A 16707-nucleotide genomic window follows, 5' to 3' on the forward strand; every position below is an offset into this window, starting at 1 on the left:
CTGGCTCTGGCGTGTGCATCAAACTCTGTGCCCAAGCAAGGCCTTTAAACTTTGCCATTTCCATAAAGTCTGCCCATTGTGCGTCTTGGGAGGTGCCTGGCAACAAGTCCTCCACCTGGGTATTTTCTTGAAAGAGGGGGGGAACTTTGGCTGTCCATTCTCACTTCTGTTCGCCCTCACGGGATCTGGGATAACAAGTATTATCAGCCACAGCACACACATGGAGAAAAGTACCTTGTCCGTCTTGTGATAACAACTGGTGCATGTCCCAGACCCTTCCATACTTACATCACAATGTTGCAACAAGGCGGAAACGAAAAGTGCGATCGATGCGGAGTAAACTCAGCGAGAGAGAGCAAAAAGGGGCTATGGAGGGAAATAGGTAACGTTAGTTGGTGCACCTGTAGGTGACAATCTTTCTGACATCACTCTGTCGTGTTCCCTCTCCCTTTCTGTGTGCATGCACCCTCCCTCTGTGTCCACACCAAGGACTGGTCCTTAACAATATGCCTGTATCTGGCCCACCAATTGTCCCCTGGACCGATTCCTCGTCCTTTGCGCTTCTTACTTTGCTTTGGATCCTGAAAGATAAAAGACATTGTCATAACGTTCCTTTCATTCCTTCAGCTGAGCTTTTCAATCTGTATTGCTCCTTCAGCTTCTGGCGTCGTGCCACCATATCCCCTCTTCCTTCTAATCAGTCCTCGCCAATCGTACACGTACCCGTTTCCTGAAAGTACACACATGTTAGTGTCGACTTATACATAACATAAATCAGCCCTGACCGCCCTTATGTATAAGTCCCTAAGCGCCTATGGGCGCGTGCCCGATAAGCAGGGAGGGGGGAAAGGGAAGATGCGGCCCTAGTGCCACTCTAATAAAAGCCGCATCTAATTCATCACAACCTCCCACTTGGGAAAGTGGTATGCAACAAGCCTGAACGGAAAAGCTAGGTCTAAGTGCCTGACGTGACTCCAAACGTCCTACAACGATGAACACAGCTCGCGTGAGCTTCCCCCCCCGATCCGCCTCTATTAGGTAACTGATGGGAATGACTCCCTAATTACCCTAAATTCTTCTAAATACGACTCCTACAAAGAATCGCCTTAAGCCTAAACGTGAAAGAGTCACATAGCAAAACGCTCATACCATAACCCCGCAAGAGAAACACAATGTGCGCACCACTTCGCCACACTCCCTGCCACTTGCGCCGACCGGGACCAGGAACGTCCCCCCCCAGTGTTGGCTAGCACAAAGCATGTGGAATTGCAACCTCCCCCCATCCCCCTCCACTTGCATCCGACTTGTTACTCCCCTAGCCTAAGGCGAGCCTGCCCCCGATAGCAATCCACGCTGGAGAAGAAAACCTGGACCCTGCTGGGAAAGCCTGTCAGCACCCCAAGCAGAGCGAGGGCAAACAGACGCTGCAAAAGCTCAAGGAAATCCACAGAGCAAAAAGACAGACTGCTCCATGTGAGGCACAAACTCACAACCTCGGCATCGCTCATTGCAAGTACTGCCATAAAAGTACTGCACACTAACTGATTGCACCACTGGAGCTGGCTAACTGTCCAGTGAGGCCTGAACAAAGTTGCACGGCAAAAACCGCCCGTCCCGGATATCTAATCAGGATGGATGAAAAGCACCACACTCTGTTCCCGGTGTTGCCCAAGAGACGCGGCCCTCAGGCCGAGCGGCACACCACCAGGAGAAGTAAATAATCCCAGAGGGTGGCGAAAGGTCGAAAATAATCGCTAAAGACCGCAAGAAAAGCCGCAGGGCTAGCGAGAGCACAAGCAAATCTCTCCGCTCCTGGTGCTGACCGTGAGGTGCGGCCCGCATGGCTAGTTGGTGGATACTACGGTGCAGATAAACTGAAACGCCTGCACACTCTAATGCAGACGTAAAGAAACTACGCAAGTTTGCAGCATGAAACACATGTACTAAAATTACGAAAATAAAAGGATCCGGCGTGCACTGTCCCCCCAAAAGAAAACAACAGAAGCATAATGGCGAAAACACGGTCACCGAATCCCCCCTGCACCGAACATCCAATAGGAACTACCATAAAGTTGACCGCACCGGGCCCCTGCCCCACATGCACCGGTCATCAACAAATACTGCCTTCAAGATGGCCGCGCACAAACCCCCTTCCATGTGCGCCGGACAAAATAAACAAGCTGCTCCTGAAAATGGCCACACTGGGCGCCATTACCCCTCTGAGCTGGACAATGGTGCCCCTAAAAATGGCCGCACCCAGACGTCATTCCCCGCGTGCGCTGGGCATAAAATCGGCAACAACATGTCCGAGACAAGAAACATCCCGGCGTTCGGTCCCAGGATCCCTCTACCATTCCCTAACCGCAACGAGCCTCACAAGGACTGGCGGAGAAGTTGTAGATCAACCTTGGGCTGCCCCGAGTACGAGTTCTCCCCCGGGTCTTGGACTAGCAAAATGAGCAACGGGACACAAGGAAAGAAGGGGCCTCTGCATCCCTGCCTGGCAGAAAATTCTAGTGCACCGATGCCCCGAACTCCTACCCCCAGAGATGCTAAAACAAGGGGAGGGGGTCAAACAAAGCCAGCAGCCCCCAGTCGCCAAGAATAACTCCCTACCTCCTCAGACCGCAGAGGCCCGAGTCGAAAGCATGCCGAAACCCAAGCCCCCGTCTTCTCAGACAGACATCGCAACATGCACCCAGGCAGAGAAAAGTGCAGTCCCCGATACAAAACAAGCCCCGCCATACACCTGGAGGGGAGGCACCCCGCACCGTGCCCAGCCCCAAATAAAGCCCCCAATACACAATAAGCACACGAAAAAAAACATCGTCTAATTGTATAATTTCCCCAGCTTCAGCAGCCCGCTACTATGCAGGCCGCCCGGCCCAGCTCCTCTCCCATAGTGGGGGAAGCAGGCACAAAGGGGGGAAACAGCTCACGTCAGATTCAGACGATCCTGGGCACGACCAACATCGAGGGAAGAAGGACGACAAAGAGGCCGCCTAGAGGGAGGGGGAAGCCTAAATACCAGACCCCCCACACCCCCCACCAGAAGTGACGCACCTGCAGCTGGCTGCTAGCCGCTGGGACTCCAAAAGGCTGGTGCCCTTGCCATCTTGTGGCACTACGGTGTCCGCCCTCCTATGAGGGTCCCCTGCGGCGACGAGTCGGTCGGCCTGCATTACAGTAAGTGGACACACTTTCTCCACCTATAATGGCAGCTTCACAGCCCATATAAATTCTGCACAAATGCAGCGGCTGGAGGAACACGCGCTCCTCCCCACATGGCAGCTTCACAAACCATTCAAATGCTGCACATACATACTGCCACAGAGACATGCACACTCCTCAGGACAGTTTGGGCTAGACACCCACAAAATGTAGCTCACCAGCTTAGCTTAATCCTTCTACCGAAGTAGATCACAGGAATATCAGTGGTCTTGCAATCGGTTTTCAAAGTTCATAACGCTGCTGGTTTTCGCAGAGTTAATCCAGTAGAAAAGCAATCAGTCCAGGCACCTGAAAGTTCCCTTAAATGAAACCAAAATTCTTACCAAGGACGCTGCCGGATATATGGAAACAAAATACTTGATGCTGTCAGCTCCCTTAAACAAACAATGTATAATCCTTAATCCAATGTGTTGCCGGTTTCACTGCCAGATAATCGGAATAGTTTCCATACTATGTATGATGTGCTGACATAACTCGCTGTGAAGATACTTCTTCTTGTCAGCCTTGCCATGTTCCTTAAATAAAGGGCTATCTGTTACCTTCACACAAATGTAACTGGTCATGCACAGTGCACTGGAGTAACTGAAAAGTTTCAGCACTCCATGCTTCAACTCTTTGTGTTTGCTTTCTTCACTCTAAGTTGGCAGAGTATGCCCAGGAGTGGGTCCCCTGTTCACTTTGCCACTGGATTAAAGCTAGCCTGACTGATGAGGGGTGTTACCAACACCAATAAAACTGATTTGCAAATGGTTGGGTCTGAACTGTGGTGATAAAGTGAGCTAAAGAAAAATTATCGATTCACCCAGATCTGTGACTGGGGGTGAGTGTCTGAAAGGTTTCAGTGCTCTGTCCATCAACTCCTTGTGTTTGCTTAGTTCACCCTAAGTAGGCAAGGTATGCCCAGACGTGGGTCCCTTACTTACTTTGCCACTGGATTAAACAGGGAAACATCTCTTAGAACTTCAAAATAATTTAACAACCCATTATTTAAATAAAGGCTGTGAAGTAGATCAGCAGACTTCACTCAGATGAGAGGCTGACAAGGAATATACGTGTTTCAGATGAGCTATTCAATCTCTCTTCTGATTTCTGTATTGATTCATGCATTGAAAGTCACCAACACCCCAAACATTCACTTTAGTCCTCCCGGATAAGCAATACTGTAAGAAAAATATCAATGAATTGGAATGAAAGTGGGAGGAATAATTTAGCAAGCTGGAATCCGAAACACAACTCCCTCAGAAAAAACATGATTGGCACAGTAACTCCTAATGCAAAAATGGATTGTGTGAGCAAATACAATACTATGCCGGCATTGATGCCAAGAGCTTATAGAGCCTCGACCCCATGAAAGAAAAGGTGCTAAAAAAGGGGCAACTTGATGTATCAGGTATGCACAGAGGGCCACATAATGCTGCAGATGACTGAAAAGAATAATCCTATGCTTAAGTGCAAAATATATCAATCACGCAAATGTTGATGTGACAAATGCTTGCAAAGTCCAACCACTAGTAATTTCATGGGGTAGCATTCAAACCCATTGTTTTTTGTGCACTGTGGCACTCTAGAAAAAAGTCTAGGATTGCTTTACTTCCCTCCTGGTAGAGCCTCACCTGCAATTCAGGATGGACTGTTCCCATGGGGGACAGAGTTATTTCTGATTTGGAAAAGGTAGGCCTATGTCTAGAGTGGCACAGGGACAAAAAATGATTGGTTGGAATGCTGTCCTGAATGATCGCCAGTGGGCAAGTATTTCTCCCATCACCTTTTGTGCGATACCTACAAATTATAAACTTGAGTTGAAAGGCACGAACAGACATATAAAAAACAAAGAGAAACTTGTAAAGTTCCAATGTGTGCCCCTATTGGAGATCATCAACAAAGTAAAGATCATTGGTAATTAGTTAAGAAGAGTATTCATAATGACAATCCATTTCCATTATCCCAGATGATTCCAGGAGATATTTCGGAAGCTCGCTATATTGCAACTGATACCAATGTAACAACTATATTGCTCGAAAATAATATTACCTTGAAAAAAAATACAAGAGGCATTTGACAAAACAGATACAGTGGGTTTAATTAAACACTTCAGCCAGAAGGATAGCTTACAGGAATGGATCTGAGGACTGTCTCAAAGTGAAATCAATCTGAGCAATTTTTATACGGTTTTGGGTGTCATAAAGTGTATCCAGCAATCATTGTTTGGTAAAAGAATACACGCCTTGTCTGTGGAATCATAAATAAATGTTCCCTGATAACAAATGCAGGTGGGCCACTACCTTAAGTCGACACAATGTGGGCCAGTAGGTAATGTGTCCAGATGTACAGCATGACGGGTGTATGATCACTGCATGTACTATGTCTGCTGTGTCCTGATTGCCTGGGTGTTCCTAACTCCATGTGGCATCTTATGGTGTTTTTGGGAACATGCACACCCCTCTGCCCATGTGAGCTTTATTGGAGCCAATTTACCCGGGCCATTGTGGTGTTGCTGTGCTTATCTAGGGAAAGACCAGAAATTCCTGTTTGGGCATTTGTCTGCTGGCTATGTGCCACCACACCTATGACCTGTCAATCAGCTACCCTGGGCCTAGGTTGCAGAGCTGACCTGATCATGCATTTCTGAGTCAAGGTTTAAGGATAGCTTATGATGGGCAAATTTGATAATAGTGATGCTATATCGTTTGTGTATGTGAGTGTATCATTGTAATCATTAGCATCATTTTCTGTTCTTATGATCTGTTCCGTTTTTTAAAATAAACAGTTTTTTCCTAAGGAGACTGCCACATTGCTGTATGTTGCTTTGCTGGGTTGGCCTGCAGTTGCTGCTTCTGACAAGGAAGAGACAAAGATTGGAGCTTAGCTGTGAACCTGCTTGTAAATGATATCCAAGGGCTTGTGTGTGCTTGCCCCCTGTTCTGAAGTCTCAGGGACACAAAGACTTCACCAACAGCTTCCTGCTGGAAGTTCTGACCTGCCGGGAGGTGCCTGTTCCAGTTCTGGGCCTCTGGAGGTTGTTCCTGTAGCTGGGAGCTGCAAAAGCTTGAAGAAACCAAGAAAATTCTTGCACCATCTTTCCAGTGTCTGTTTTTCCGACACCACACCACCATGCAGAAAGATTTTCCATGCACCGCTGCTCTACGGCCAAAGAATATGCACACCAAGTCCAGTGCACAGATCTCCAAAGTATGAGATCACCGACTCTGACACAGGCCCTGCTGTGTGGCTGATAGAATCGATGCATCGTGGGATCGCAGCTTAAGAAATCAACACAGGGCATGTTTGCCACCGCTGCATCAACCTCCAGGGCGTTCAGATTTCTACGCATCTCGCCTGTGTGTCAAGTTTTCAGATGCACCATCCACAGACCAGACCTGTCTTGGAATTTTATGCATCACTTCCTTCTACAGTCCAGATTTGATGCATCACTTCTCCTGCGTGCAGCAGAACTGTCACATTGCCTTCCCAAGGACTCAGGAACGCATCAATGTATTTTTCAATGCTTCCCTTCTCTATGGCTGTTTAGCCTTGTCAGTTTTGATGCAAATAAAGGTACATTGTGTAAAATCACACATCCATAGCTTTCAGATTTGCTTGAAACCTTTTCAAAGTCATAATTTGAATTGTGTTTGTTGAATGTTTGTTATTTTGCTCTTTCTTGGTTTTCAGAAAGATACTTTATTTTTCTAAACTGGTGTGGTATCCATTTGTAGTGTTTGCACTGGGTTACTGTGTGTCTGGGTACAAATACTGTACAAATTACCTTTGGAATAAGCCTATCTGCTCGTGCAAAGCTACCAAGGTAATGATCAGGAGTTATCTAAGGTGTGTAACTCCCTTATCCTAACTAGGAGGAAGGGTCTCTACTTGGAGAAGGTGCATACCTCTGCTAACTACAGCCCCCCATTCATAAAAACGATAATGCTCCAAGTTGTATTAGCCTCAAGCAAGAAGCGACCACAATTCATGGTGCAATGGCTCTGAGCTCCCTTGAAACAGAAACACTAAGGGAAGGATTGTAATCCTACCCCCATTCTAGTCATGTTTATACTACTCAATGGTATTTCACACAAAGGCTACATCATTGATGTTAGGAAAAATGCTGCAGAATGGGTCCCAGTTTATTCACTCGCTGTCATGACCAGGCTGAAAACTGGGTCAACAAAACATAATTGCTTGGCTAGATAGTGCAATTTGACAAGGACATGCAAAAAGGATGCTATACTGTGGTTATTCAGTCTAGTTGTAAATATGAGTTCATAGAGACTCACTTGTTTACCTCCACCAGTTTAGGTCTATGATTGAGGACTATACTCTTTGTTGGCAATACTTCACTTGTCACATCATGTTTTACCAGATGTGACACATAGCAGAAAAACATCTGGGATGCTGATTAATGGGGCACCTTAGCTCTCATACAGCGGTGGCCCTGAATTTTACCAGGGAGGGGGCCCTATTCACAACAGTCACTCACAAATACACATACATACATACTTACAGGAATGCAGGCACTAAGCATAAAAAGCACATACAGCTTATCTTCATTGCAGCTATCCGGGAAGGAAGCCTCAAAGGTCACAAGAGAGTTGGTACTGCCCGCTTTCCTCATTGGCTGACCTTAGGTCAGCCAATGAGGAAAGGAAGCAGTCCCTCACTCATCACCTAGTGGGATGGGATGAGTGAGACTGCTGACACGACCCCACTCTGTGACAAGGTATGTCTGATTGATACTCAAACCTGGGCATTTCAGGGCTTAAAATGGATGCGTCCAGGCCCAGGGAAGTCCTTGATGGTCCGAGGCACTTTTGTGAGGCTGAGGAGGTCACACCCACAAGGTTGTGAAATCCTCAGCCTGGCGAAGTTCAGCTCAGGCAGCCAGCAGCCTGTGTAATTAGTTAGTGCATGTCTAGCTCCTGGCTGCCTTACCTGAACAGGACGAGTGTCTGTCAGGCAGACCTTTGTTCAGCCTTAGAGCCACTCTTCTTGCTTGGAAAAAGTTGAGGGTGTGGGCCCATACAGTTGAGCCACTGCTGCTCCCATATAAAATCCATAACCACAGATTGTGTATGTATTTTCCTCTACATAAATCTATTGCAGCTGAGGTTTGAGCCCTGAATTAGTACATAGTCATCTTGGTGTCACACTTTAGTAGAAGTGCTCTTTAAGTCACTAGAACACTTGGGACATGCCTCTGGGCTTCAGATGTACAGAATCATGAAACAGCACTAAAAAGACTGATGATACCTATAGCCCACTGTGCCAAGATTGACTGGCAATGCTTGACTGTACAGAATTACTCAGCAGTCCTACTGAAAATGCAAGGCAGGTGAAAATGAGTGCCAAACAGCAACTGACCACCTATGCATGTCCAGCTGATTTTGCCATTGGGAATAAGTGAGCCTACCGATTGTACGACAAGAGATTTTACTCATTAGAATGGAGACCTTATGTATGCTTGCTACTACCTCCCCAACTTCAAACTCTTAAGTCATAGGTCTGTAAAAACCTTTACAATGACATGACCTTTTGCTACATGTGTGGGACACATTTACAAATTTTTCTACTGAGTCCTTTATACATATATTGTTGGAGTGCACCTTTTTTAACCAGACTTGCATGGCAGCAATTTCTCAGTGGATGAATATTGTCAGTACCCTGAATTTTTGGGTTGTAATCAAAATTCTGATTACTTCTAGTCATAGATCTGTTATAATGGAGAATATATATAATGGAAAATAAATGTATATGTAGATATCTATCTATCTATAGATGGATGGAAGGATGGATGAATAGATAGATAGAGATTTTTATACACGACTACAGCTTGAACCTCTGGAATTAATATAACCAAATTTGCCAGAAAGGTAGCTCTTTATCCAGAAAGGACCCTTTTTTTTATTTGGTATAAATCCATTCAGCAGTTTTGAATATAGTAAAAAAAAAAAATGTGTATACATAGTGACGCAGAACCTCTGAGGATCCAACAGTCTCTGCCCTGAAATCTGATTGGCTGCAAACACTTCAACAAGGACGTCTTGGCACCCAACTTGGTACTACGCTTCAGCTGAGTCCCCCAAAAAATGTTTTACAAAACAAGAAAAGGGGGCAGGGTAGGAACACTATGACCCTCTAAATGTGGTCCCCCTGTGAATTCCACAAGGCTAAACAACACTTTAAAAAAATATATTGTTGTGAGAACACGAAACAGTCGGAAATCTGCAGCAACTTCTTTTTAAAAAAAGACAAGCACAATCTCTTGCTTTTGTTTACATTATACCTCCTGGGTGAGCCATGTCCCAGGGGCATGTGGACTTTTTATTTTTTAAATTAGGGGTGCACAGAGCCCCTTCTTGGGCTTAATTGTGCCCCACTGACCACTACCTCTCTGTGGCTTAAATCTAGTAATGCAGGTAGGCTGCTCGGGTTCCCCTGGGACCACCATCTCCTCACAGTTATAAATGTATTGACTAGGGGCTTTGCAGACCCTGAGACCCAAGGACCACCACCACCTCCATGGGGTTAACTCAACAATATGGGGTGCTTCACAGACCCCTTTGAGACCAGCAGACCTGGTGGCCCCAGAGAGGTGGTCCTCTCTGGGGCTTTAAATAAATTCAGGAGGGGTGGTGCATGGACCACCACTTCACTGGGGCTTTCCTTTTTTTTTAAAAAGGCAGGGGACAACTTGCCCCCTTCCCAGGCTGTTCCAGATCCTGGTGAACACCACGTCCTGGGGCAGACTGTATAAACAGAAGGAGGGGTCTGCGCTCCCTTCTTGAGCCATACACGGCTCTGGGGACCACCACCTCCAAGGCTATAAAAAATTGACTATGGGGCCATGAAGCCTCCTGAGCCCTGGGGACCACCACCACCTCCCTGGGGCTAAATACAAAGAAATGGGGTGATCTCAGGCACCCCCTCAAGCCCTGATGACCATCATCTCCCGGGGATTTATTTCTTTTTAAAAGGAAGGGGGTTTGGCCCCCTCCCATGCGATTACAGGCCTTGGAGACCACTAGCTTCCCGGGGCGGCCCATGCAAACAGAAGGTTGGGGGTTACACCCCCTTGTGGAGCCATGCAATACCCTGGGGACCACCACCTCTCTCAGAACCAGCTCCTGCAACATAGCTGTTTGATTTTGCTTAGCATGTGCTTTAACAGATCCCACCAAGCAAAAGAGATAATTTTATTTACAGCGGGTAGGAGCACTTTGACAGGTCCTGTCCACTGGAAAGTGTAGGTTTCATTTATTTACCTGCCTTCAGAAATGGGGGCAGGGAAAGAGATGAAATTATTGCTCCTGCATGGTTGGAGCTGCAGTTCCAGTAACTCCTTCTGTGCAGAAGCAATGCTGGCACTCACAGAAGGCAGGCAGCCGGTTAGGATTGTGGGGACCTTGACACTACCCCTGCAGTCCTGGGGAAAAGAGCAGAAAAAGGCAAATTAAAGGTCATAAACAAACAGAAAGAGGCAGAATAAAGGTAAGAAATTAGCAGAATGATGTAGAATAAGGTCAGAAATTAGCACAAAGAGACAAAATAGAGGTCTGAAAAGAGCAGCAAGTGGCAGAATAAAGGTAAGGAGCAAGCAGAGAGAGGAAAAATGATAGGCAGTATAAGCAGAAAGAGGCAAAATAGACAGCACGTGTGAGGAGAGAAAAGGCAGACTGTAGTAGACTGCAGGCAAGCTGGACAGGAGGACCATTAATGGTGAATCTGGCTCGAGGACCTGTTCCATATGCCTCCCTACTTCATTTACCACAAATCCACAAATTCTTACCCACTCACGTACCCATTCACAGATCTACTCAGAGACTCACACACCCACTGACAGACACACTCAGATCCTCATACACCCACACTCAGATCCATTAAAGCACTCTTTCACCACCTCCCAGACCTTCTGGGAGACTCACATGCACACAATCACAGCCCCACCCAGGGACTGACTCATGCACCTACTAACACACTCATGAATTCACTCAAAGATCCACTCAGAGAAACACACTCACTTACAGATCCACTGAGACACTCAAGCACCTACTCACAGATCCACTCAGAGACTCTCACACATCCACCCACTAACAGACCCACTCACACACTCATTTTCCCATTCACAGGCCTACTCAGAGACTCATGAACCAACTCACAGGTCCACTCAGAGAGTTACACACCCACTGACCCACTTATGGACTCACACAACTACTCACAGACCCACTCACTCATGTACCCATGCATCCACTTAGAGACTCATCCAGCCACTCACAGACCTTCAAAGACACTCATGCACTCACTCACAGACCCAGTCAGAGACTCAGACTCTGACTCACAGACCCACTCAAACACTCATGCACCCACTCAGAAACATAAAATAACATAACATAACATGTGTATTTGTAAAGCGCACTTATCACACGTGGGTCTCAAGGCGCTTAATCACAGATATTTATTGTTACCCAACTCAATGGTGCTTATTTTATCGATCTCAGATGGATGAAAGGCTGAGTTGATCTGCCGGGATTTAAACCTGTGACCCTGAGGTTGAACACAGGCCCCTGCAGTGGATGCATTAGTCCACTAATCCACCAAACCCAGCAAAGACTCACGTACCCACTGAAAGACACACTGAGACACTCATGCACCCACTCTCAGATCCATTCAAGCAGCAGAAGAGCCAGGTATTGAGGCTCTTCCTGAAGGTGGGCAGACAGAGTAGGGGAGCATCTGATGTTGACAGAGAGCTTGTTCCAGGCTGTGGTCGCGATGTAGGAGAAGGCTCTTCCATCCACTCTGGTTCTATGTGTGGGGTTTCTGCCAGGGTGAGATCGGCAGAGTGGAGGTTCCTTTTGAGTAAGTGGAAGGATACTATTTTGTTAATCTATTAAGATACAATGTTGAGGAGGGATTTGTAGGCGTGGGTGAGTAGCTTGCATGTTACTCTCTTCTCAATGGGGAGCCAGTGGAGGTCTTGTAGGTGTTGGGTGATGTGCGCATGTCGTGGGATGCTGAGGACGAGTCTGGCTGCAGGTTTTCGAGATGGTCTGGAGTTTGCAAGAGCAGGGATTTGTTGATTCCAGCGTAATGGGTGTTTCCGTAGTCCAGTCTGCTTGTCATGAGTGCTTGGGTGACAGTCTGTTTGGCTTAGGGGGGATCCACTTGAAGCTCTTGCGGAGTACGAAGAGGGTGTTGAAGCAGGTGGAGGCGACGGCATTGATCTGTGAGGAAGAAGTTGAGTATGATGCTGAGGTTCCGATGACATTGTCCAGTGAGTGTTTCTTCTTAGAGTTTATGAGTGCTAAAGGTATATACTTGCCATCTACAAAATCATTGATTGACCAGTCCTCCCTTAATTGCTATACTTATTTGTACTTACCAATGAGAGACAAGTTTGATTAATTTAAAACTAAATGGCTAATGGGCAGTATATTTAAGCAAATACTGAGAAAAGCAGCGATGCTGAAACGTGCCTTTTCGCAGGAAACAATACAATTGCTTTTTAATTGACCCTATGTGTGACTGACTCTCTGTTTGGAGGTAAGCTTCATATGTACATGAGTCCGCTCTCATGAACGGTGAATTCGTCTTGCTAAGAGTTTGGCAGCTTTTGGGGGAACCTGAGAAATGAAACGTGTGAATGTGTGCACTAACTGCATATTGAGGATTATTTAATTAGAGGATATTTAGGAATCGGGCTAACTCCTGCTGCTAAGTGTTGAAAGATCCTGGCATGAGAACTTCTGCAGTAGATGAAGGTGTTTGTGAGGAATGTATTTGGTTTCCTGGACATCAAAGGCTAGAACGGGCATTCAGGATTGCGAGCAGGGCTGGACTGGGAACCACAACCGGCCCTGGCAAAGTGCTCGGCCGCCTCCCCCCCCCCACTCGGGGATGTTAGAGGTGCCGCCGAGCAGTTTCCCAGGGCCGGTTTTCGTCCGATTTTGGTACATCTGGGTTAATCCGATTTTGGACTCAGGGTTAATATATCAAAGACTTTCGTTCTGAGGTGTAGCCAGGGAAATCAAAAATGTAAGGACATGTTTGTGGAGGGACAAAAGATAGAGCCCACAAAGAGCTTCTCATATCTTGCGATACTCTTTGACCAAAAAGATTTATGGACACACGCAATATTAGCAAAACAATTTGCCTTTTTTGGAACAACCAGAGCTCTTGTCAATTTTTCGAGGAAACTGGGTAGGAGACCCCGGCAGTTCTTATAAAGATATACAAAGCTAACAGCTTCTCTACAGCCTTGTATGGAGCTGGGGTATGGGGGTTTGCTAACACTAACCCTCTACAAGTAGTAGAAAACATGTTCCTGAGATACATTCTGTCTGTCCCGCCCAGCACATCCTCATTTGTGTGTCATGCGGAACTGGGCTTGTCATATAGATCAGATCTCATTAAACTTGAACCCAATCTCTTATGGCACAGTGTAATGATGATGTACAGTGTGTGGACAAACATAGAGGCACAGCTAAATAGAGATATATTATCAGATAGCCTGAAACTGGAAGAGGTCTTAAAAATCCCGTGGGTATGGTATATTCGCAATTTTATAATGATCTTGGACGTCCTGAGTTTTTTAATAATCCAAGCACTTTACATGTGGTCACGACAAAGAACCTTCAACTTCTGGAAGCTGCAAGAGTGTCAGGCAAGATCTTAAAGCCTAGCGTCCTGCAGAATCAGCAGATTTTAACCACCTTTTCTATTCAGCCATATCTGACAGCTGTTCCTGGGTGCTAAGATCGATTTTTACTACCAAGATTTAGATTGGGGATCTTTTTTAGAATTGTTAGTCTTCCGATAATGAATGACTAGACTCATGAACTGAACTTGTGTTTATGTGATAATGTTTCAGCCCAATCCAACATACACGTCCTCTTGTTATGTAAGTTTTAGTGAGGACTGATTAAAACGTGGATTCTTCCTAACCTAAAAGGCTTTGGGTTGAGACAATGTTGGTCAGCTTTCACTGCTTTACAATTTCTAGACAATGTACATAACACCTGGAAGATAGCAATGTTTTTAAAGCAGGTAGTCATACTCAGGAAAAGGATGGCTATTCAAGTTTAAAGCATTATATTAGAGCAAAGGAAATGTTGGTATTATTCATGTTTTTAAGATTTTTAAGAGCCTTGCTTCCTATTGCTATTTCTTGTAACAATGGTTATGCTTTTTATCCCACGTACAATTAATTGAACTAATAACTTGTATATAGGTTGTTTTCTTTCATTTTGTTTTAATCATGTGCATGTTTTTCATATATTTCTGTTTTTATGATTTCTGAAATAGCAATCGAATAAAGCTGTCCTTGACTTGGGTTGTATTATGTGTAATATCATCCACCCAACTAAGTACTGCAATTTGGTTCTAATGAACAACGACTATGCGTGATAGGAGCTGTAAATGGAGCATTTTTGCTATGATTGTATTTGTATTTGTATGGGGTATTTCTAAAGCGCTAACTGTCGCTCCGAAAGGAGCATCCTGGCGCTGAACACATGTACAAACCAAATGATAAGATCTAAATGGCAGCCATTACAAAACCATCTGACAGACTGAAAATCCAGGTTTTTAAATGCTTCCTGAAGGCGTTTTCCTTTACAAGAAGTCTGAGGTCCTTGGGCATGGCATTCCAGGCCTTGGAAGCCAGTACTGTAAAAGTCCTTCCTCCTTTCGTTTTAAGCTTGAATCTAGGGATGTTGATTAGATTACCGCCTGACGACCTCAGGCATCTCGGGGGATCATAGCGAGTAAAACGTCTCGCAAGATATCTCGGACATGGCTTATTAAGGGCTCTAAAAGAGGTTAGCAAGATCTTAAACAGGATCCTTTTATGCAAGGGTAGCCAGTGCAGGGTCTGAAGCGCAGCAGAGGCGGAATATCTTCTAGGTAATTTGAGAACTAATCTTGCCGCCTCATGTTGCACACTCTGTAGTTTTTTTTGCGCGGCTTTTTTGACTCCGGCCATCAGGCCATTGCAATAATCTAATCGCGATAATATCAGAGCCACTGCAACCGACTTTCTAGAGTCAGTAGGCAGGAAGTAAAAAAACTTCTTAAGAGACTTAATGATGCTAAAGCAGCTTCCTGCCATATTCCTTACATGTTGGTCAAAGGAAAGGGAGGAATCAAATAAGACCCCTAGATTTCTTGCAGTTTCTACTGAGTGGGGCGGAGCAGGTGAATCCTCAGGCCACCAGTCCTTGGGACAAAAGAGGGCCTCTTTGCCCAAGGGTAAGATCTTGGTTTTGTTGGCATTACATCTTAGATGGTTATTGGCCATCCAACGGAAGACCTCCGTCAAACAGATCTTAAAATTTTGTTCCGCATTGGTAGAATTTTTATCCATAGAGACCATAAGTTGGGTGTCATCGGTATATGATGTTACAAATATGCCGTATGACTCTATCAGTGCAATAAGGGGGACCATATAAATATTGAACAGTAAAGGGCTTAAAATGGAGTCCTACGGGACTCCCCATAAGACCTTTTTTTCGTTGGAAATGAAAGGGCCCAAAGAGACCGTTTGAGATCTGTTGGTCAAAAAGGATACTATCCAGGCCAAGGCAACGTCTATTATACCTATACCTATCAGTCTATCAATCAGGATTTAATGAGAGATGGTGTTGAATGCTGCCGTGAGATCCAACAGAATCAGGACAGCCTTTCTCCCCTCATCCTGCAAGAATTTAATAGAATCAGTAAGCTCAATAAGGGCAGTTTCGGTCGAGTGTCTAGGTCGAAAGCCTGACTGTTGTGAGTGTAGAATGTTATGAGTATCAACAAAATCCTTTAATTCTTGATACACTATCTGCTCCGTTATTTTACCTAAGACTGGGAGGAGCGATATTGGACAAAGATTAGACAAGTCGGTGGTGGATTTATTGGGGTTCTTCATTAACGGCTTAACGATCGCTTTTTTCCATTCCCGAGGTACAACCCCTGAGCCTAACGACGCGTTGACAATTGCATTGATGGAAGGATTAACTGCATCAATTAACTGATGAAGTATCTGAGGAGGGCACGAATCAGAGGGTGCTCCTGACTTACAGGCCAGGATGACTTCCCTAGTTTGAAGAAGGGAGGCCGGTTGGAAGGCACTCAAGATGTGTGGCGTATTGTCCCCCACCCTCAGATGGCTAGAGGGAAAAGTAGGGGAAAGGACAGGAAAATCCCTCTGAATAAGTACAATCTTTTCCTCAAAAAAAGTCAGCGATTTGATTGCAGAAAGCTGCAGAAGGAAGAATATTCGGCTGGAGGGCTTTAGGATGCGTAAAGGATTTAACTATTGAAAAGACCATTCTCTGCTTTTGGTGTGCCTCATTGATGGCCTTGATGTAATATTCCTTTTTGACCAGTTTAATGCTGGCCAGGTAGGATTTTCTTTGCTGACATAGGAAGTTTTGGCTGATTGGTCATAGGATTTCCTCCATTTCCGTTCCATTTTTCTACATAGCCGGTGACTTT

This window comes from Lissotriton helveticus, chromosome 4_1, assembly GCF_964261635.1.
Source record: "Lissotriton helveticus chromosome 4_1, aLisHel1.1, whole genome shotgun sequence".
NCBI classification, from domain to species: Eukaryota; Metazoa; Chordata; class Amphibia; order Caudata; family Salamandridae; genus Lissotriton; species Lissotriton helveticus.